Here is a 23,799-nt window from a genome sequence, read left to right on the forward strand (position 1 = left end):
CTGAGAGTTTTGTGTGACATCATTATGCAGAACAGGACTTTCGATCATTCCTGTTTGTGTGATACTTTTCTGTGTAAACTGCATTCCACATTAAGTGGCAAGCAGCCACCTTTCTCTCTCCATTGCTTGGGAGGGACCTTTATAGCCTGCACATAAAGAGTAGAAACTTCTTGACACTTTGTGCTGTCACCATGAATGGCTAGCAATTCATTGACTTCATATTGTTGACTCAAATACAAAAGGAACCATAACTCTTTTTCAAGGACTGAGATCTGTTTTTAAAGGTGTTATCCAAATAGTGCTATTGATAACCTTTTAGGTACGATGTATTTTATGTTTGATCTGTGATTTATTTTAAAGAGAATATTAATTGTCAGAATAAATTAATATCTTAAATGTTTCATATTCTTCACTATGTAAGAATTCACAAAGGATTTGTAGACTTATAGAATGTATAAGTTGGAAGGGTCTTGTGCTAGAATCACCAACTAAAGGAAAATGAGGAATCAAAAGGCATTCCAGCATGGAATCGCTCAATGGGTGGAAATGAAAGAGGTCAGACTATTTATGCCTTTATCTGCTATTTCCCAAGGGAATGCAATCAGTCTGGTAAGATTCTTGTAAATGAATGGCTGATCAACATAAACTGCTTTGGCCTACGCATGGAATTGTTCTGATTCCTTGTGCCTGACAAGTCTGGATTCCTTCAATGTAGGAATCAACCCGTTGGTATCTAATCAATTGCAAACCTCCAATGAGGAGAGTCAACCATTGTTTTGGAGAGATTGTTTCACTGCTTAAAAACTCCTTCATCAAAACATTATTCTTAATATTAAGCCTTGTTATCCTTTCTTTTAAGTTCAACTCACTAGTCCTTGTCTACACAGACTTTGCATTGGATTGTTCTACACATTTCTGATCATGTTGAGGCATTATTAATGAATAGAGTTTCTAGAGCATTTTTCTGGACTTGGTGGGCACTGATATTTGAGAGATTTAATGCATACTTCAGCATGTGTTGGGTTTCCTCGTTTAACCTGGAAGCTGTTCTGTGCTTTATCTTGTGTTAGGACCTATATTAGAAATCTGTTAGGACCTATATTAGAAACTGCTTTCCCCAGTGTGACAAAAACTGAGAGGTGAATATCAGACTATGTTAGGTTTTGGCCAATGTTATTGTCATGTCTCATCATGCTGCTGAATATTAGCAAGTGAAACTAGTGTTTTATGTATAGTAGTGGTTCTCAGGTTCTAAAATTAAAGCATTTTTCAGTAGTGGGGCATAAAGAAACATAACTGTTCTTGGATTGCAAAGCACCATTGAATGGTGATTAACACATGAAACATTCTGTTATAGTTTACTGACTTGTTTAGCTATTGCTAGCTTTGAGAAGATGTTTTGACAAAATAATATCCTATTTCAATTAATTTCCTTGATATTGTAATATTAGCAATGGGCTATTCTGGGTATTTTTCTAACAGTTGTAGCATAATGATTTTATGATTAACTTTTTTACAGAATGCATCTTACGATAATACTCAAAGTTAACATTAGGTGTCAGCATTTTACATATTATTTCATGAGAACTAAACTACCGGAAAGCTGCAGCAAAACGATGAAAGTTTCAAACTTTCATTTCTACAGCTGTCAATTAACATCTCTGAAATAAAAATAAAACACACCATGTTTCTCGAGTGCTTAGCTCTTTCCATACGAAACACAATGTAACATCAACATTTTAAATAAAGATCCGTATTGTACTTAATTTTGTAATGTTTTGGAAGGATCTTTTTTTGGCTAACACAACACATGAAGAGCAAAAAGGAGAAAAGCAACAGAAAGATATGTAAAGGAAGCCTGCTGTGCCTGCCAGAAATGTAGAAATAATAAAAAAAGAATGACTGATGACCAAGATGCATTGCTTGGCCTCATCCATTCTGTCCAAAAACCTTTCTTTGAGTGAGGCTCTGTTTTCATTCAAGGCTACGTTCATCACAGTGCTGGAAAAGATTTGCAGCTAGAGGTGTGGGCCATGCAGACAGTTGTGGAAGTACTGGAGTTTATTTTACACAGTTACAATCTACATCCCATGTCCTTTCTTGCAAGGTCCCATTTCAGAGCTCAGTATTTTTGCAAGTAAAGGAAACTTACTTGCTTATATATATAGCTACCCACCTCACTGAAAGCAATTGTGGCGGTACTGACAATAAATAAAAATAAATTTTAAAAGGAATACAAATACGAAAACCATAATAAATGTAATAAAAAACCCAAGTACAAACAAAGTGAAGAGAGAATTGGAAAGTGGCCCTCTCATCAATGGAACCATCTAACAACATAAAACTTGTACTTATTGGTGTAAACCAGGGATGTCAAATTTACGTTGTTATGTGATGTATCACGACTTTTTTCCCCTTCGCTAAACTGGACGTGGGCACAGCCAGCGCATGATGCATCCAGCCCATGGACTGGCAGTTAGACAGCTCTGGTCTAAACCAAACTCAATAGAAGCTAGTCATGAATGACTTACTGGATTGTAGTAGAAAGGACTGCCAACCATATGCAGCTTTCCTTAGAAGATCATGTGACGGCTGGGGCCAGGGGGGCTTTCTATCAGGTTCGCCTGATTTACCAGTTGCGTCCCTTTCTGGACCGGGAAGCCTTGCGCACGGTCACTCATGCCCTCGTCATTTCCCGTCTGGACTACTGTAATGCTCTCTACATGGGGCTCCCCTTGAAGAACACTCGGAGGTTCCAGCTGGTCCAGAATGCGGCCGCGCAGGTGATTATGGGAGTGACATGGCGCACCCATGTAACACCTCTCCTGCGCGAGCTGCACTGGCTCCCGGTGGTCTTCCCGGTGCGATTCAAGGTGCTGGTTACCATCTTTAAAGCGCTCCATGGCTTAGGACCTGGGTACTTACGACATCACCTTCTGCCACCGATAGCCTCCCACCGGCCAATACGCTCCCACAGAGAGTGACTCCTCAGGGTGCCTTCGGTCAAACAATGCCGACTGGCGACCCCCAGGGGGAAAGCCTTCTCTGTGGGGGCACCTGCCCTCTGGAATGAATTGCCCCCAGAGATACCTATGATCCCTGATCTATGCACCTTTCGCCGGGCCCTCAAGACCCTATTATTTCATCAATACTAACTGTTAACAGGTTGTTTCTGTTTTTAACACATGGCGGCCAGATTATTTAATATGTTTTTTTAAACTGTTTTTTAACTTTTATATATTTGTTGGTTTTATTTTTTGGCTGTGCACCGCCCTGAGTCCTTCGGGAGAAGGGTGGTATAAAAAGTTTAATAAATAATAAAATAATAATAATATGTTTGGTTACTTTTTTAACATCAACAGGAGACTGCTGGGTGAGGTATTCCATCACCATGGAGTGGGATATCATCAGTATGTTCATGATATTGTACATTTCTACTTCTGGGAAATTAAGTGTTGTCATGACCATCTTATTCTGTCCCCTGGAGGGGGCAGGATGGGCCCTGAATGGAGACAACAAGCTTCAGCTGAATTCTGGCAAGACTGAGTAGCTTTGATTTCGGAAGGGGAGGATTCAAGGATTTTTGGTGCTGAATGAAGTAGCACTACCCTAGACAGACTCAGTGTGAAACCTGAAGATCTTCCTAGACTCATGATTCTGTTCTGTCCCCGTCCCACATGCACACACACCAACAGACGTCCAAGAGTTAAAAACCAAACCAGCCGACAAAATCCTTATCCTTATGATAATGGAATTTGGCACCAATCTAGTGGCTGCCTGCCAAGAGTTTATTATTCACGAAGGGAAGAGATAATGTCTCTCCGCTTCTGGTACATCAAAGTAAAATGTTCAATAATTACAGAGTAACTTAAGTCCAAATATAATCCAGCAAAGTCTATAGCAAAAGTCCGGCAATGCAGAATGGCGTGGAAGCTTTCAGCTTTGTTCGTCACAAGGTTTGACTGGCCACCACGCTCCCTTTTATACCCTGTGGGGTGTGGTCCAGTGACTCAGCCTAATCTCTGGCACACCTTTTCTTCTGTTGTGCGCGCTTATCTCTGCGACGCTGTCGAGGATCCAGCCAAGACTCATTACTCTCATCACTGTCCACCTGTGGCTGCGTAGACGTGCTTGGCCCCGGCCCTATCTCTTGCCCTTCGGCAGACACTGAAGGCATTGCCAAAGAGGAGGGTTCTGGAGAGGGAGGCCTTGCCAACTCCTCTCCTTCACTCTCGGAGTCCTCTCCTGCCGATGACACAGGCTCAGGTAACGGAGCCACAACAGACTCCTGCTCAATAAGCAGGTGGCAGTTGTGGCCAGGTGAATCTTTGCAGAACCAGCTATTCCTGGATCAGCAGGCCCTGCTTATGGTCATCCATGCCCTAGTCACTTCCAGATCACACTACCGCAATGTGCTCTACGTGAGTTGCCCTTGAAAAAGTATATGGAAGCTTCAACCGGTACAGAATATAGCAGTGCAGGCAGTCAGGTGTGGTCCTAGAACAGCATATTACACCTCTGCTACGCAAGCTACATTGTTTGCCATTTCAGAGTGGGACCACTAAAATCTTAAATCACTTGTTATTATATTGCCTATTTTCTGCTGATATGTACTTAGAATTTATAATCCATGTTTAATATTTCCTGTTATCCAAAGATCATTTACAACTTTGTTTTTACCTACATTTGATTGTACTACTTTAAGTATACCCTGTTTTCCCCAAAGATACCCCTTGATAATAAGTCCAATCGGGCTTTTGAGCGCATAGCAATAAGACCAAACGCTTATTTCAGGGTTCAAAAAAATATAAGATAAGGTCTTATTTTCAGGGAAACACGGTAGTCTACTGTGTTATATATGTGTAAAACACATAGCCCATTAATTGATACATCTAATTAGATTTATGATTACTACTTTCCTACACTCAACCAATATGTTTATGGTATTAAATTTTACTATCTCCTGATCATTGACTATAATAAAGATTCTATTCTATTCTGGTCAAAGTGGAATCTTGAAGTACAGTCAATTTAGCAAATAGCTCAACACATATTTCTTTTCAGCCTTTGAAAAATTACTTAGAATATAGAATAACAGGGTTGGAAGAGACCTTGGAGGACTTTAGTCCATTCCCTACTCGAGCAGATGATTTTATACCACTCTGGTCAAATTGTTGTTCAATCTTTTCATAAAAACTTGGAGCGCACACAATTTCTGGGGGCAAACTGTTCCACTGATTAATTGTTCTCATTGTCAGGAAATTTGTACACCTGATATACTTTCTCTAAAGAATGGAATGGAATGGAAAACAGAACAGAATAGAATAGAATAGAATTTCTATACCTGTGCTTTTGGGTTTTTATTTTATTGCCTAAGGGTAAGACCTTACTTTTCTCACTACTGAATTGCATTTTGCTGGTTAGGGCCCAGTGTTCACATTTGTCAAGGTCTTTCTGAATCTTGGGTCTATCATCTAAAGTCTCTCCTATTTCCCCCAGCTTGATGCTTGCAAATCTGATGAGTTCCCCATCTGTCCCTTCAAGATCATTTATGAAAATGTTGAATAGTACTGGGCCTAAGACAGAAACTAGATAACATTTGCTGCTTGGTAAAATTTAATATTCATTGGAAAAGTCCCTCATGTTGAGAAAGATTGAAGGCAAAAGGAGAAGGGGATGGCAGAGGATGAGATGGTAAGATAGCGTCATTGACTCAATGAAGATGAACTTGGAGAAGCTTTGGGAGACAGTGCAGGACAGAGGGGCCTGGCGTGTTGTGGTCCATTGGGATCCAACAACAACAAAAAGTTTAATGTGTTTTGTTATGATATGGAGTTGAAGTTTATTAAAATGTTTGTTTGCATTGTTCTAAAAAGACAGCCATTTTAAACAGAGATATACATATCTTAATATATCTATTTTCCTATATAACAATAGAGGGAAAGTATTTGTTTTAAACAAATATTCATAGGAATCTGCCACTTAGATCTTAAAACTACTGTGTGATTTAGAGATGAGATTTCTAGAATAGCTGCCTTTCACAGCAGTACTTTGAAGAAATGAACACAAATGAACAAAGTGAATGCGAATTGCTGTCTACAAGGCTAAACTTTTGAATATATTTCAAGAGTTGAGAAATAAATTTATATGCCTCCGACACTTATAATTTGAACATGATACGGATCAGTAATTCCAGTTTGGGTACCATTTTTATTACTTTAATGTACTCTTCTATGCATCATTTTATGTTGCCTGTTAAATATAAGTGAAAATTGATTGGGGCATTTCTCTATGGAATTTTATCTTTATTTCATCATAATTACTTCTTATTTGAATAATGACAGTTGAACTGCCTCATTCAATTTGTATTTTTTAAGCGCTGAAGTCACAATAAAAGCAAATAACTTAAATTCCGAAGCCATTAGTATGGCAGAGAAGACATTAGGAAAACAAAATCTTGCGATGCTGTAATTTCCCTGAAAGGAAAATGTTTTGATGGCTATTTATAATCCTTTCTGGTGGGATCTAATAAATGTCTCCTGAACAACAGTTTCTGCAACTTTCAGAGAGACTTGCAAAGATCTTAAGCCAAGACCTTATAAATAGAAAAGGAAAATTCATATAGTCAGTAAATCTTAGTGATTGTTTTAAAGCTGAAATTGAATGCTGCATGTACTCAAAAAGTATGTTTTAAATTCAATACAGCTGTGGAGCTCTATTTTACCAATAAACAGTTCATCAGATTTTTCTTCTCTCTGACATTTACATGTAATCAAAAATACATTTTAATACTCCAAGGTATGAATTTCAAAGTCCCCTTTATCACTGTATTCATTTCTGAGCCATTAATCAAATATTATGAAAGTTTTTAATATGTACAAAAAAAAAAAACAACCCTAAGCAGTGGATCATGCATTCAGAATGTGGGTTTCAGAGGTTTAAACGAAGTAATATGATTGAGTGATACAATACATGCATACAATCACTTAAATGAGGAAAAAGCATATTTTATTTTACTCATTACAGTACACCCATATAGAGCCGCAGTGGCGCAGTGGTTAGAGTGCAGTACTGCAGGCTACTTCTGCTGATCACCGCTGCCAGCAGTTTGGCAGATCGAATTTCACCAGGTTCAAGGTTGACTCATCCTTCCATCCTTCTGAGGTGGGTAAAATGAGGACCCAGATTGTTGGGGGCAATATGCTTGACTCTGTAAACCGCTTAGAGAGGGCTGTAAAGCACTATGAAGCGGTATATAAGTCTAAGTGCTATTGCTATATAAATGGCAAAATCAGTGAGTTGGGCAAAACCATGTATATATCTCAACTAATCTTCTAAGAAGTGATATCAAAGAGGAATAGCCATTAATGTGACCACTCTTTTGTCATTCTTGATCTAGGTATGGGGGGGTACAAAGTTCTTTTTAAAAGAAATTACAGGCTTATAGGTTACCACCATAAAAATGCATTAACCGACATTCCAGTAACTGACACAGATAAGGAACATTTAACTATTTGATTCATTATGTAATTAGGGTTGGTTTTTTTAAAAAAAAAAACATGGGTTTTTTATTTTTTATAAAAACCCCAAATGCAAAATATTTACCCAGCACAAGGACATTTCTAGTGAAATACAACTGAACAGAATCTGTGATATGAAAAACCATCCTGCCTCACTCCCTTCACTTTTGGAGAGCAAGGGGAAATTATAGCCTGTTGATATGAGATTCCAATCTAGCCTAAATCAAAAGTTCACTTTGTTTTAAATACAGCAAGAGCACACATTTGATGTCACTTGTAAATCACCTCTGGCAAGAACAGGATGGGGAAGGTGCATCCATTCTTTCCTTGAATTTTCAGCAGCTTCCAATAGTATCAATCATGAAGTCTTTCTGGACTAGCTTTGAAGGTTAGGAGTGACCAGTTCTTATTGTCCTAGTTCTCACCCTTCCACACTTTATTATCAAGGCCAACTGAGCACTGGTAACAGCCCATATTATGACTTACCTTGTAGCAATAAGGGCAGTACAGTACAGTGCAGTGCAATTACCCCTCTGTTCTTATTGAATATGCTGGTAGCTGTCCAGAAGCCTTGTTTTGGATAACCAGATCTCTTCTGGGTAAGAGATCTTTGCTGCTCACTATGAGGAACATTCTTGGCATCTGATTGTCACTGCGTTATTTTATTTCCCAGCTGAGCTTCATTATTTTTGGACTAATAGACTTACTGTAGTTTGCCAAGTTCCTTATCAGTAAGCTACTACGCATGTCCATCCACCCACATTCCTTGCTTCACACTCTTCCTTTGTTCTCCTGCCAGCAAGGTCCGGCTTGGACCGGCAGGAGACCTCGCTTGCCAAAATGTAACAATTAACTTTTCTTAGTTAGTGAGGTGTTTTATTTTCTTTATAACAAATAAATGAGTTTTATTAGAAACCTTTCCTCGCGTTTCTTTTTCAGAATATTGCAACTTGGAATAAGCCTCGATTCATCTCCTCTAAACCAGGGTAATTAGTCCCAGAACCAAACATGGGATTAATAAATGCCCTGACACTGATAAAGTTGTTCATCTACTGTGGCTGTGTGGACCCTTCGGGGGTGACCGAAACATGTCTGAGGCTTGTTATCTGGGAGGAATTTGAACCAGTTGCTCTTGAAGAAATAGACAGCATCTTTGGAGCGATGAGCACCTATGTTTTGGCTCCATGCCTGGCTGACCTCCTGAGGTGGCATGTGGTTGGATCCAAGCAGTGATTAATGTCTCTTTGCAGGAGTGGGCATCTGCCCTGATGTAAATAATACTGCACTCCCTTCCCAAGAGGTCATTCTTGAGCCCCACAGTATAGGACAACTTTTGTCCATTCTCCAGTCTTCCATTTTTAGGGAAGGTGGTGCAGAGCTACAAAGGATCCTGGATGAGATTACCCTAACCCTTTTCAGTATGGGCACAGGCCAGGGCAAAACACTGAAAAAGCATCAGGCACACTTGTTGATGAACTTTGGAAGGTTCGGGGTGGAGGGTAGAGCAACCATTCTGGCCTGCCTGGGCTTCTCAGCTGCTTTTATACCATCAACATCTGGACCAGCTGCATGAAAGAGGTAACAGTTTTCTTTTCCCATGTCTGGCTTCCTCTTTTTCTTATTGTTCTTTTTAAAACATTTATTTTTAAACAGCCTCAGCACATATTAGCAAGAAATGAAGGTAGCACAACAACACAAGAATTTCTAATCCAAAGGGAAGGGTTCTTAAACTGAAAAAATTCTTCTCTCATCAAATGTTAAAACAACAAATATAAAAGGTACACGCCACTTCACCCTCAAGTCCAAAATCAAATGTCATAATAGCATATTTTCTGTTGCATTGTGGACACTGCAGTCAGGATGTGGGTTTCATCCTTCGGTAGGCGGAGCAAATTAGAACCAATGGAAGGAAATTACAAGGAAGCAGAAGTCAGTGAAATAGTAGCAAAAATGTTTCTTGTTCAACACTGCAATAGGTGTTAACATTTATTGTAACAATTGGAGCATAGTCTGGACAGCTTTGGTTCAAGAATGCTCTGCAGCTTTTGCAGTGAGAGGGGACTAAGATAGATGCTCTCCAGTTCTTGAACTCTCAGCCTACTTGTGACTTTTATTTTGCATTGCTGTCTATACACAGAAGCCTTCAAAACTGGCATCTCTCAATGGTTTTGCTGAACAAAGGAGAGTTTGTGACTTTCCATAGGGGTGGAACTGACGGCCTAAGACCGTGATGGCTAACCTATGCCACAGGTGGCAAGTGTAGCCATATCAGTGGGCACTCGAGCTCATCTCCAGCGCACATGTGCGCACTGGCCAGCTGATTTTTGGGCTTTCTGGACCCTCCAGAAGTAGGAAAACAGGTTGTTTCCTGCCTCCAAAGGGCCTCAGTGGTGAGGAAGGCCAGTTTTTCTCTCTCACCTTGCTCCAGAGCCTTTCTAGGAGTCTGGGGAGGGCGAAAAGGGCCTTCCCCACTTCCAGTGGGAACGGAAGTTGGCAAACAGGCTGTTTCTGGCCTCTGGAGGGCCTTGGGGGGGAGGCTCTTTTCGCCTTCCCCAGACTCCTAGAGAGGCTCTGGAGGCTGGGGACAGCAAAAAATGGGCCTTCTGGTCCCACTGGAAATTGGCAAATGGGCCATTTCTGGCCTCTGGAGGGCCTCCGGGGGGGGGAGGCCATTTTCACCCTCCCCAGACTCCTAGAGAGGCTCTGGAGCCAGGTGAGAGAGAAAAACGGGCCTACCGGTCTATCATGTGCCAGAAGCAGGGGGAGCAGGGGGGTTGCGCACGCATGTGCAGGGGCGGGGCTCGTAGAATTATGGGTGTGCCCCCCCCCGGCACACAATGGCAAAAAGGTTAGCCATCACTGGCCCAAGATGTCTATGGATTCCTTCATGTTAAACCTGAGAGTTAATCATTTGTCCACATTGCCAGAGAATTGATGGTGAATTGTTCCACTATTCACATCCCTTCTTCATTTATTTTGAGGCATAACTAGTAAATGGTAATTTACTAGAGAACAGTTTGCTTAGTGTGCCACAAAGCATGTCTCCATTGCATATGAATATCTTCTATATAAATAAATAATAACTTTATTGTCATTGTTTGTGTATACACAGTATACCCATACAACAAAATTCACTTAACACCCAAAGACCAGGTCCAACACACATAACAATCCCCAAACACACTCCCACCCACCACAATTCTCCACCCCTAAACCACCCAAACATCCACACAGCAGACCAAGTAATGCTGTCCAACAGCTCACTGATAGTGGCCCTTTAGGTCATTGTTGAGTGCAATTATAGCTCTGGGATAAAAACTATTCAGAAAATATGTGGTCCAAGTTTTAATTGTTCTGCATCTTCTGCCAAAAGGCAACAGTCCAAAAAGATTGTAAGCAGGATGGGAAGAGTCTCTGAGAATTTTATGCAACTTTCTCAAACAGCAAGATTCGAAGATGTCATCCAGGGCTGGTAGCTGGAGTCCGATGATATTCTGGGCAGTTTCAATGATTCTCTGTAGAGCTTTTTTGTCCGCTACAGAGCTGCTCCCATACCATGCAAGAATGCTGTATGTCAGGACACTGTCAATGGTGCTGCTATAGTAGGACAGAAGTAGATGCTGAGATAGATTTATATCAGGACATTGGCCCTTGACCTTGTACACAAGAGATGAGTTCAGATTTCTGTAAGAGATATTGATTCAGTCCAGGATGATTGCCTGCCACTTGATCAAAAGAGAAGATTAACTTCTTCCTCTTGCTCTTCCTCTGCCTCCTTTCATTCCACCTTTTCCTCAACAACAGTAACAAACAAGATACAGAGACAATGGCCAACATACTGTGATTCAATTCTATCCACCATGATGAAGCTCTCAAAAGATTATCTATGACCGAAGAAGGTCCTCAGCTGTTATTTTTTTATTGTCCACCCATTCTTAGAAGTCAAAAGAATAAATGTTCAAAAGCATTATGGAAAAATATTCTGAAAAGAAATTGAAATTTCTGATCAAATTTTAAATTCACTTGAAATTCATCACTGGTAAATTGGAAGTAATTAGAAGAACTTTCATTAACATGAATAACCTGTACAGCACACATGTATGCACATTTAAAGAGTAATATATGTTAAATGTAACCTTTATGTTCAGATATTCATCTATATACATGTTTTACAATATATAAGACATGGTTTTTCAAAGGTTTGAGAGCTAAATTATTCCTTTTTTCTCAGTAAAACTAGTTTAATTTCTTACAAGCTCAAACACAACAGGGAACTAAGACATTGTTTTTACAGAGCTGTTCATCCTTTGAACTTAGATGACATTGTCTCAGAGGATCAAGATGCTTGATGAGTTTTATACTTTAAAGTTTCTAGTAAGAAAAATTAGCCTAGCATTTTTTTTCCTGTAGAATTGGTGTGTGTGTATGTGTGTGTTATGTGTCAAAGAGGGGGAGAAGTCATCATTCCTATTTCAAAAGCCCAGAGGAGGAAATGGCATCATTTTTAAAATTTACTTTCAGTGCTCTTCTTTTAAATTCACACATTGGAAAAAAGATGAAGACTCACAATTTTACGTTTTTATCCAGTTCAGAAAAATCTATACGCATCCAATTGACCCCATGCAGAAAAGATCTTTTGTTTTGTTTGGTCCCACTTGTCACTTTGAAATACAAGCGCCCTCTCAAAAAAAGTGAGGGAGACCAGCATTTGAAATACCCAGATGGGGCTTCGGTGCATGTATGGTTCAGCAGGGCAAAAGGAACCAGTGAAGCAAAGCAACACATACCCTTCACCTTTTCTTAAAAATGAGAACGCTGCATTCCCACGTGAAACAGCTTCAAAGACATGCTTCAGTCAAGCTGTCTTCAAAGCAGTGAGGACTTATGCAACCTCAGTAGCTAGATTGCAACATAAAGCATGTTTATTTAGAAGGAAATCAATAGAACTCAGTGGAGTACTACTACTCAAGGTGTGTTTCTTCTTTGGACTACCTCAAAGGGCTGATGAAAACCAGAGACTGCCTAAAATGACCTTTGCCCTGGTTTCAAAGCCAGCTGGTATTGCTTACTGAACAGTGTGGGAAATAATAAAGGAGAATATTTGTAGCTCAGGGTTGATCTGAGGGTCTCTGAGCTTGCCTGTTTTTTTGTTTTTGTTTTTTTGCAGACATTTCATTACCCAAACTAGGTAACATCATCAGTGCTCTAGCATGTCTGCAACAAAACAAGCAAGCTCAGAGAGCACCAAGGACCCCTTAGGGTGAGAAATGTCAACTATCTGCTGACTATCTGTGGATTCGGTCTGAGGTGACACACTCCAACCTTGTGCAGTTGGGCAAAATCATGAAAGCTAGAATTCTATCAATTTCAGGAAGTCTCTTTAATGCTCGTCTGGGATCTTGAAAGCTTGAAAAATGTCAGAGGAACTTCCCACCAACATTTACAATGCATGTCTTATAATGGAGTCTCTGAATGATTTTAAAGATTTCTTCCTAGGTTCCTTGTTACCTGGGCTGAGTTGCTGCTTATGTTTGTCTCTTGATTGTTTGCATTTGTTTTTATTCCTTCCTAGTTTTATTATCATTTATCATACCCAGTTTCACAGGATTCCTAGGATTTCATTGGCTCGTTGGTATATATTCCACCTTATGGTCACATGCAATAATAACAAATCAGCTGGTTTTCAACTGAGATTTGGCTGACTCTGACCATATCATTTCCTTCTGTGGCCATATTTGTATCTAGAATGATGTAGGTATTATTTTCATCTGTCTGCTGTTGGGCATTACATGTGGGCTGACCAGACTAACAACATCTTAATGATGGTTGATACAGGCTTCAATTCAACAGATTCAGTACTCTGTGGAAAGCACTTCCTTCTGCCCAAATTTTGTTTCATTAGATAAAATAATATTCACCCTCGAACAAATGAAAAAGAAAAACAATATATTTGAGAAGGAGAATTTATATTTAATTATTAGGTGCAACATATGGTTTCTGCTAAGTAGTATGAGGTTAGACTAAGTGATTTCTAAGGTCAGTTCTAAGCCTTCTGTTCTATGATTCTGGAAAATAAGTAAAGACTGGAAAATCACCTATCATGGATTTTATTGAACGACACTGAATCAATCCTCAGCCATGTGCAGACATTAAGAATCTAGAGAGTTTGCCATGTCTAGAGTGAAGGTTAGTCCTGCCAACATGAATGTAATGATCTCAGTTTCCCTGCAGGCATTCACATGGTGAAATTGGCTAAGATTTAACTACTCACTAGGTGAATGTTCTTTTTGGAGAACACCTGAATAAAATTCTGTCTTTTAGCCAACCCTAGCTCACATGGTTGTTACCTTGATAAAATAAAATGGGAATGTGACTTCTTTTGTCACTTTGAACTCCTGGAAGAAGGTGGTGTCATAAAATAGTCTTTTTTTTTTAAATGAACTCAGCCAGTATTTGACTCATGTTTGTAAATTTTATCTTGTTGTTTGAAATCATACAGGATTAGAAACAGTGGTGGGTTGCTCCCGGTTCAGTCCGGTTCTATAGAACCGGTAGCAAAACCGACAGGAGGCTCCACCCACCCACCATGATGTCATCATGAGTGATCTGCACATGTGCAGAAGCTTCTCGTGCAAGCATGTGCTCCCACTGCGAACCGGTAGTAAAGGTAAGTGGAACCCACCCCTGATTAGAAACTACTAAAGAGTTTGAATTGTCACAATTATATCAAAAAGGAAATCATAAAAGGAAATTAGACACACACATATATACATGCATACATACATATAAGCACTCTAACACGTGGATTTCAAGGTGTGATAGGATGAGAAGGAGTCATTTGAAATTTCTTGGTATTTCTTAGCCAATTTCTGTCAGTTTCTTTTCTACAATGATTAATTAAGTTAATTAGACACACTAAACAGATACATTAACCAATTTTCCCAAATGAAGACAAATTCACAAATTCAAATGAAAAGGAAATCAGATTATGGCAATTAAATTATAATTAATCAAAAGGCTAAATAATCAGAGAATATACTCAAACAGAAATACTCACAAAAAATCAGATTGTCAAATGTTATTTGGTATTAATCAGGGGTGAAATGCTCCCGGTTCGGACTGGATCGCCCGATCCAGTAGCGATGGCGGCAGGTGGTTCGGAGAACCTGTAGCAAAAATCCCTGCCCCCCCCATTCCCAGCTGAGCCGCACGATCATCAGAGGCTTTTTTTTTTTTTTTACTTTTAAAAGCATTTTTTCTACAACCTCTTCTGACAAAAAAATGCTTTTAAAAGTTAAAAAAAAAAGCCTCGGATGATCGCGCAGCTCAGCTGGGATCATCAGAGGCTTTTCAAAGCATTTTTTTTCTGCAACCTCTTAGCCAAAGAGGTGGTAAAAAAAATACTTTGAAAAGTCTCTGACGATCCCAGCTGAGTTGCCTGATCGGCAGAGAGGCTTTTCAAAGCATTTTTTAAAAAGCCTCTCTGACGATCCCAGCTGAGTTCCCTGACTTCTGACCAATTTTGACACTTATGACTGTTGCAGCATCCCCGTGGTCATGTGATCAAAATTTGGATGTTTGGCAACAGGCATGTATTTATGATGGTTGCAGTGTCCTGGGATCACGTGAGTAACTTTTGCAACCTTCTGACAAGCAAAGTCAATGGGGACGCCAGATTCACTTAACAACCATATTACTAACTTAACAATTGCAGTCACAGGTATCAAACTCGCAGTGTCAAGTTGCCATCACGTGATGTTTCGCCATATTTTCCCCATTTGCGGAGCTGGGGCAGGCATGGCCTGCGCATGACACATCCAGCCCGCGGGCTGCCAGTTCGACATTCCTGATTGCAGTGATTCATTTAACAGCTGTGGTAGGAAAGCTCCTAAAATGGGGCAAAACTCACTTAACAACTGCCTTGCTTAGCAATGGAAATTTTGGGCTCAATTTTGGTCATAAATTGAGGATTATCTATATAAGAATAACTCTGCTGGATCGCCCCAAAGACTATGTAGTCCACCTTCTTATGGAATGCCAACAGAATGCCAAAACTCAGAAGCAAGTTCTGAAGATGTTTCTCATCTCTTACAGTTCCCCAAAGAGAGGAGAACAAGCTATGACACTAGAAGCAGCCACTAGCCATTATGACTAACAGTCCTAGGTAACTTCATTCATGAAATTGTGATGATGATGATGATGATGATGATGATTCTGTTGCTTTGCATGTACACTGAGTGTTTCTGTACTGGAGATAAATTCCTTGTGCGTCTAATCACACTTGGCTAAATACATTTTTCAAAAATATACTTGGGAATATAGAAGAAAAATATACATAAATAAGGGGCATGCCTTGAAATAGCAAATTCCACAGGTTAGCTATCTACTATATGAAATGGATCCCTTTTTGTTTCCAGAGTCTTCCATCACCCAGCATGATGAACGAACAGAGAGAGAGAGGGAGAGAGAGAAAGGGAGGGAGAGGGAGAGGTCATGTACATTCGTGACAGCTCCAGGATCCAGAACACCCTTTTTCCAACAATGTACAAAACAGTAACACACTTTTTGCTGTTATTTAAAAATGCTCTGTGAATAAGACTGGCCAAACAAGAAATGTATGTATCTTGTAGGCCTTGTTCGGCTTGGAAAGTTACCTCTTATAAAGGCTGCACTTAAAAGCAACGGCAGTCTTTCATGCCGTGAATCCCGTTAATTATCTCAAAGGACCTTTCTTTTCTTCAAACGTCATCAGTTCTGATGGGGGGTGATGGAAGGATAGATCAGTTCTTCATCAGAACTGATGAAGCTTCTTGGATGAGAAGTAAAACATCTTCCTCAAGGAAAAACCATTCCAGTTGCCTTTTGAAGAAAAAAAAAACACCTTTGAGACAACTATGATCTAGATGATTGAGAATTCCACAGATTTCCTATTAATTACTCATAAAAACTGGACCTCACAAACACAGTATTTCACCACATATTCTGTCCCCTTCAAGGCAAACTTTAGGTAGCTCCATGTCAGTCAAATGACACATCTTTTTCTCCACCAGGATAGCTGTACTTCCCTTTCCTATAATCCTGTGCTTCTATTTGGATTTCACACCCACACCCACAACCCAGTCCATGAATTATGGATAAACAACCCAGCATATTTTTCAAATAAGAAACTTATTGTTTAAATTGCTTCAACTTGTTTTTGTCACATCTCTGCAATTTTATCAGGGCGCCTTTAGCACCTAAAGGTCTACTGTTCTGACAAATGAGACTGCTCTACATTTTCAGCTGACATGTTCCTCCACCCTGTCAAAAGCATTCTTTAAATAATGCATCAGCATGGGTTGGTAGCCTTGGCTTTAGATATACATTTTAGCTATTTTATGTGTAGTTTTACTGTCAGAGCTACCCGGCACAGCTTCCAGCTTCTCGGGGATCAGTTCTGTGACACGGTCTCTTAGTGAAAGCAACTCCAAAATGAAAGCATGCCTCAGTAGCTCTCAGCTCACTTAAATTGGGAAGGAGGGGATAATTATTACTTATTCTTTGACCACCCCCATGGTGGTCTTTATAGAAGGGAAGTAGAAAAGCCTTTACCCAAATTCAGATGGAATTGGGTCTGAAATAATATTGCTACATGAAAAATAAAATGTGAATGCCTGTGGGACAAATAGAAGAAATTCAGTTTGCCTTGGTGAATTCTTCTACCTCGTCTCGTTTCATAAATATTTTCTCAATTTCCCTTCTTCAAATTGTCTTGGTCTATATCTCTTCTTCAGTTACCTCGCTGGTCAATGTGAAACATTCCCTAGAATATATAAGGGCATTTGAGTTCCATTCTCTATTATTATTATTATCTCTTTTATTCATTAAACACGAAACTCGGTCAACTGAACATTCAAAAATGTGTCGGTTTTCGACAACTGTGATATCTGGGGTATTGTGTTCCAAGTGATGATCTGTCTGATTTCGAAAGTCCCACAAGATCTTTGCCTTCTCATTTTCTATAACTTTTTCCACTTTATGTTCCCATGACTTTTGGGATACAGGTAAATCGTATTTTTTACATAATGACCAGTGGATTAATTTAGCAACTCGGTCATGTCTAGCTTTGTAATCAGTTTGTGTGATTTTGCTGCATTCACATATTAAATGTGAAACAGTTTTGACTTTGTTGTTGCAAAGTCAGCTGTTTGGATTGTCAGTGGATTTTTGTATCGTTGCTTTCATGGCATTAGTTTGTAGTGCTTGTTCTTGAGCAGCGAGTATTAAACCTTCCGTTTCTTTTTTGATGGTTCCTATCTTAAGCCATGCCCATGTAAAGTTGCCATCACATTTTCCTTCAATGTTTTTCAAGTGCTGTCCATGCAAAGCTTTGGTTTTCCACCTATTTAATCTGTCATCCAGCTGTTTTTCCTTATATTCTGCCTTTATTTGTGTTGTTTTTATAATGTTCTCTGTTTTCACAGCCTGCAGCAATTGTTCTGTACTTTGGTTCACATAATCATTCAAACTTCGTTTTTCTTCTTCTACAGTTTGATGGATTTGCAATAGTCCAGTGGTGGGTTGCTCCTGGTTTGCACTGGTTCGCAAGAACTGGTAGTAAAAATTTGTAGTAGTTCGGAGAACCGGTAATAACTTTGGCTGGCCACGCCCCTGAACCGGTCCTGGCCTGATCACCACTGGCTTACCCTGCCCACCTCATCAGAGGCTTTTTTTTTACTTTTAAAAGCATTTTTTCTACAAACTCTTCGGCCAAAAAATGCTTTTAAAAGTAAAAAAAAAAGTCTTTGATGATCGTGCGGCTCAGCTGGGATCATCAGAGGCTTCTAAAAGCATTTTTTTCTGCAACCTCTTCGGCCAAAGAGTTGTAGAAAAAAAATGCCTTTAAAAGCCTCTGGCGATCCCAGCTGAGTTGCCTGATCACCAGAGGCTTCTAAAAACATTTTTTTTCTGCAACCTCTTAAGGTTGTAGAAAAAAATGCTTTTAAAATAATAATAACAAAAAGTTGGCCACGCCCACCCAGTCACATTACCCCCCCACCAAGCCACGTCCACAAAATAAGCCACACCCACAGAACCAGTAGTAAAAAAATTTAGAACCCACCCCTGCAATAGTCCTCTGACCCCTATATTTCTTGGCAGGTACAACCTGTCGATGTCACTTCGTGGATGTAAAGCGTGGTACATATTCAAAAGTTTGCACGTTTTCTGGCCCAAGTTTTCCAGTTCAACCAAAGTCCAGTTGATGATTCCAGCTGAGTAGCAGATCACTGGAACTGCGCATGTATTAATGCCTCTAATTATGTTTCCAGCATTCAGATTTTTTTTATTATTATTATTATTATTATTATTATTATTAGTTAATCTTTAGTGAGATTCACAGCCTTTGAGGCTGGTTGATAGCTCAGCAGCTCGAGTCCTAACCAAGGACCTAGGAACTGTTAAGGTATCGTCGGAGGATGTAAGCTGTTGTGAGTAAGGTGGTTTTTTGTAAAGTCAAAATGTTCAAGTCCGGTAAATTTAGAATTTCTAAATAGCGGGGTAGCCCTTTGGGTATTGCTCCAAGGGCTCCAATTACAATCGGGACAACACACGATTTCTTTTTCCACAGTCGCTCAACTTCAGTTTGCAAGTCCCGGTACTTTGTGATTTTTTTCTTGCTGCTTATCTTCAATCCGTGCATCACCAGGTATTGCAATGTCAATGAACCATACTTTTTTCTTTTCAACTATTGTTATGTCAGGTGTGTTGTGGACCAAGTGCCTGTCAGTCTGAATCCTGAAATCCCACAAGATCTTGAGTTTCTCATTCTCTAAAACTTTCTCAACCTGATGTTCCCAGTGGTTTTTGCTGTACTCAAATCCAAACTGCTGGCACAATTTCCAGTGAATGATCTTAGCAACGCAGTGATGGCAGGTAGTCAGTTTGTGAAATTTTGCTGCACCCACTGATCAGGTAGGTTATTATTATTATTATTATTATTATTATTATTATTATTATTACTACTACTACTACTACTACTACTACTACTACTACTACAACTACTACTACTTGATCTGTTTGTTTGATCCCTTAATCTAATCTCTCAAACTGGTCAAGTGAATTTAAATCTGTATGGTGGGCCTATCTCTATGCACAACCCTATCACTCCTCATACCTTGGATGTGTAATGTAGGCTTTTGTCTTCCAAAATTTATTCAATCTCTACAAAATCTTATGTATTGTTTTTATTACATTTTTAATAACACGCTTCTGCTCTCTTGCAATTTTTTTTATATTCATAGGGCTACTTTTTAACCCATTAGAAGCTCTAAAAAACTATCTTGTCTGATTTGGATAAACATTGAGGTTTGTGCCTTCAGTGAAAGTCCTGTCTAACCTCATTTGTAGTTTAATATTCTAATCCAGCCTTATTCTGACATTCTTGTGTGATCAGATTTTTTGCATGCTTTGGGTCTTAGGGATCAAATAACATCATCTGCAGAACCAGGAATTGGGCCTTCTCCATCACAACACCCTCCTCTGAATAACTTTCCCTTGGAATTCATATGGCCTCCATCTTACTGATCTTCAAGGAAGCCCTAAAAATGTGGACTTGGGTAGAGTGTTAGGTTTAGTTTGGGGGTATTGTGGAAGACTTCCATTTCTTTCCTCAGGACATTTTATATTTACAATGTTTTTTTCTTCCTTTTTTTTTTTTTTTTTTGTCTTGTGAAGCTAGTCAGAGTTATTTTGGAGCTGAGCAGCCTAAATATCTGATTACGTGTTTAGAGAGGTGGGGAGTTATTCTTTCTTTATTTATTTTTTTCTGTGTTTTGATTGCTTGTAAGCCACCTAGAGTTGCTGTGAGCAAGTAGGCAGTTATATAAATTTTCTACGGAAAAAAAGAAGAAGGAAAAGGAAAGGAAAGGGAAGGGAAGGGAGGGAGGGAGGGAGAGAGAGAGGGAGAGAGAGAGAGAGAGAGAGAGAGAGAGAGAGAGAGAGAGAAAGGTGATATATAGTACTTGGCCAAATTAAGGGGAAAAATATTTCAGTGTAGAAGTTCAGTTTGGTCTGCCTTTTTCTCTACAAAGTCTATAATTTACTCCTTTCATTACCAACAATTGATCTTTTCATGCATGTTCTTGTATATCCTTCCAATATATAATTGTCCTGATAATGAATAAGATCAGTTTTTAATGAAATAGATTTTAATTCCCTTCCTTATACTATTCGTGGACTACTGTGTTGCCCATTTTTCTAGGATAAGAATCAAATGCATTACACTCCCAAATTCTAGCGCAATATCCAGTTCCCAAGGTCTTTGATGTGGTCCCAAAAGCCTTAAGTTGTTTATAAAAGTAATAAAAGTGGGATATAAATAAAATAACACCCAGTTTGATCCAGTGGTTAAGGCATCGGCCTAGAAAGCAGGAGACACAGTGAGTTCAAGTGCTGCCTTAGCCATGAAAGCCAGCTGGGTGATTTTGGGCCCATCAGTCAGCCCAGCCCACCTCATAGGGTTGTTGTGGGGATAACAGGAGGAGGAAGAAGTATTGGATATATCTGCCACCTTGAATTATTTGTAAAAATAATAAAGAATGATATAAACAAAGAAACAAATAATTATATAAATGGATGGATGGATGGATGGATGGATGGATGGATGGATGGATGGATGGAAAGTAATAAAAAATGGAGGGAAGTTTTAAATTCTAGGATTATACAAAATGATGTTTTGACCAATCCATACTTTCAAGGTTATTTGGGAAGGAAGAAATATTCACTACCCAAACACTGAGAGTGAAGCAGACATGATATTTATTTGTTTGTTTATCATATTTAGAATCCACCCATCTCCCTCATAGAGCAGCTTTAGAGAGTCTACAATAGACATAAAAGCGATATGGAAATATTATAATAAAAACAATTAAAAACAAGAATGAAAGAATTAAAATTCAGAATTAAATAGGCAGAAGTTTCATGGCACTAACCAGCCCCATGGTTGCATGCCCCTCGGGCTTCAAGCAAATGAGCAGAGCCAGGCCTTTTAAGTATTTCGGAAAAGGCCAGGAGAGCTGGGGGCACCTCATCTCTTGAGGGGAGAATATTCCGAAGGACAGGATTAACAGCAGAGAAGGCTCTCTTCCTGGGCCCCACAAGTCAAAATAACTGGTAGGGTCCACAGCTTATCTTCCTGTTGAACGGATGGGACAGGCCATAGTAATGGGATGAAGATGGGATGGGACAGGCCATAGTAATGGGATGAAGTAATGTTGGTAATCTGGCCTCATGCCATGAAGGCATCCTGCTCCAAAGATTCCAGTGCTTGACTAGAAACATCCAAAAAGCTTCTGTACGCATGCAGAAGCTATGTTATACACATAAGCTTCTTCTATCTGCTGCAATGGTCTACTGAGACCTAGAATTGCCACAGATTGCCTCAATGCATTACAAAATAGTTTATTTGAGTGAGCTAGAGCTGCCTCACACATCCCTATTAAATACCCAGGCAGTAATAATCTTAACTGCCTTTAAGGTTCACCTTGTTGTTGTTGTTAGTTACGAAGTCATGTCTGACCCATCGCAACCCCATGGACAACGTTCCTCCAGGCCTTCCTGTCCTCTACCATCCTCTGGAGTTAAGGTTTACCTTAACATAATTAAATGCCCTTTTTTTTTTTTTGCCCTGGCCCCGGCAACCAGCTCAAAATGCAACTCTGTTCAAAATCTGCCCCCCCCCAAAGATTATGCTCACCTGTTCTTGAGGTGGCTTGATAAAGAAAACATTATATCTCTGATTTGTGTGTGATATTTCTCTGCAGTTTCCATGCTCATTGCTGAGTTTCTGTCAAGAGAAGGAGCTTCAGCAAGGCTTACTCGCTACCTTAGCATCATAGAACTTCTGGTGAATGGGGAGTTTTATTTGGAAATTCCAAGTAAATTTGGTCAGATCTCTACGCTTGATCCCGTTGAACTCTAATCCAAAGCCTGGCCCTCTTTGAGCAAAGCTACTCTTTTAATTTGATTTTAATGCAACTGAGGTACAAGCAAGCAGGCTTATGGTCATCTTTTCTGTGGTCATTTTCAGACAGAAAACCAAGAAAGCAGTACTAGTCGCAGCTGCCTGTTAAATCTGTGCAAAACTGAAAATCAAAATCTGAATCTTTTATCCATAGATTTTTCACCATTGAAGCTGCGTTTTTTTTTAAAAAAAAGAAATTAAAATGGGGGGGGGGAGGGAAAGACCAAAAGAGGCATTTCCCACCAACGTGCTTGATTTCTCAAACACTTTTTTTTCTTTCTTTTTTACAGAAAGCAAAGGAACAGGAAGTTGAAATATTTTGAGCTCAGCTCATTCCTCTTTCTATTTCCTTTGAAACTTGTACAGCTTCTGAGACTGGGTAGTAAGTTGAACTCAAGGTTTTCATGCTAGAGCCTCGGCTCGTTCTTTAATTCCTATCTGGTGCTGTGCTGTTACTGATGGGGTGCTGAACTCCTGTTTGACAGGAAGTGGTTTTGCTGTATTTTTCTCCTTGCCTGCTTTGTGCTTGCCTTAGATGAAACAAGATGTGTAGTCTTCAGAAGGGGGCCATTTCACATTTCCCGCTTTCTTTTTAAAAAAGCTGAAACTGGAGGTTGTTGGGGGAGATGAGAAAAACAGTGCACAGCAGAATATCGGTAAGGAAATTTAATTTGCTTCTCAATCCTCATCTGCAACTTGTATGACACAGCCAGGAAGGGAGTAGAGAAACTTACTATGGCGTATTATTTTATTGTAATGCATAGGCATTGTTTTGAAAAAAATAATAATAACCACACTCCTTTCAGATACAAACTCTGAAAGAATACCTGAATATTTAGGTTGACTTTTATACGGCGTGTGCAACTGGGAACATTATCTATCTATCTATCTATCTATCTATCTATCTATCTATCTATCTATCTATCATCTGGCTATCTATCTCTATCTCTATCTCTATCTCTATCTCTATTCTATTAATTTTTTATGCCAGCCATCTCCCTTACAAGATGATTCTGGGTGGCATAAAGTCTTTTATATTTCAAAAGGTATGATCCCACCCCCTCTCCTAAAAAGGGTAAGCAGTTTGCTCAGGAAGTATGAACAGCAAGTGGTTTTAGCGAGAGACAGAGAGAGGATTGAAAGCCAAGAAAATCACAAAACAATTGAAATGTGTTATGCTGGGATGTTAAAACTACAGTTAGTATATTGGGGGTTGATTGTCCCAGTGTTGAGGCTTATTAGAAATGGTAATCAACAGAGGGAATATCAACAGAAATA

General features: G+C 39.5%; 1 protein-coding gene across 2 annotated transcripts in view; it reads left to right on the forward strand.

Annotated features, from left to right (window-relative positions):
- The first annotated feature begins 22,800 nt into the window (after positions 1-22,800).
- ARHGAP15 (Rho GTPase activating protein 15) overlaps positions 22,801-23,799 on the forward strand; it is a 466,518-nt gene continuing 465,519 nt past the window's right edge. Inside the window, exon 1 of one of the 2 annotated variants that reach the window (XM_034424600.3) lies at positions 22,801-23,177. The gene's annotated coding sequence lies outside the window, so the exon portion shown is untranslated. The remainder of the gene's footprint in view (positions 23,178-23,799) is intronic. The other variant, XM_087881819.1, reaches the window with a different exon arrangement.

The sequence above is a fragment of the Pantherophis guttatus genome, chromosome 1 (assembly GCF_059756535.1).
Source record: "Pantherophis guttatus breed Tessera chromosome 1, ASM5975653v1, whole genome shotgun sequence".
In the NCBI taxonomy this organism is placed as follows: Eukaryota; Metazoa; Chordata; class Lepidosauria; order Squamata; family Colubridae; genus Pantherophis; species Pantherophis guttatus.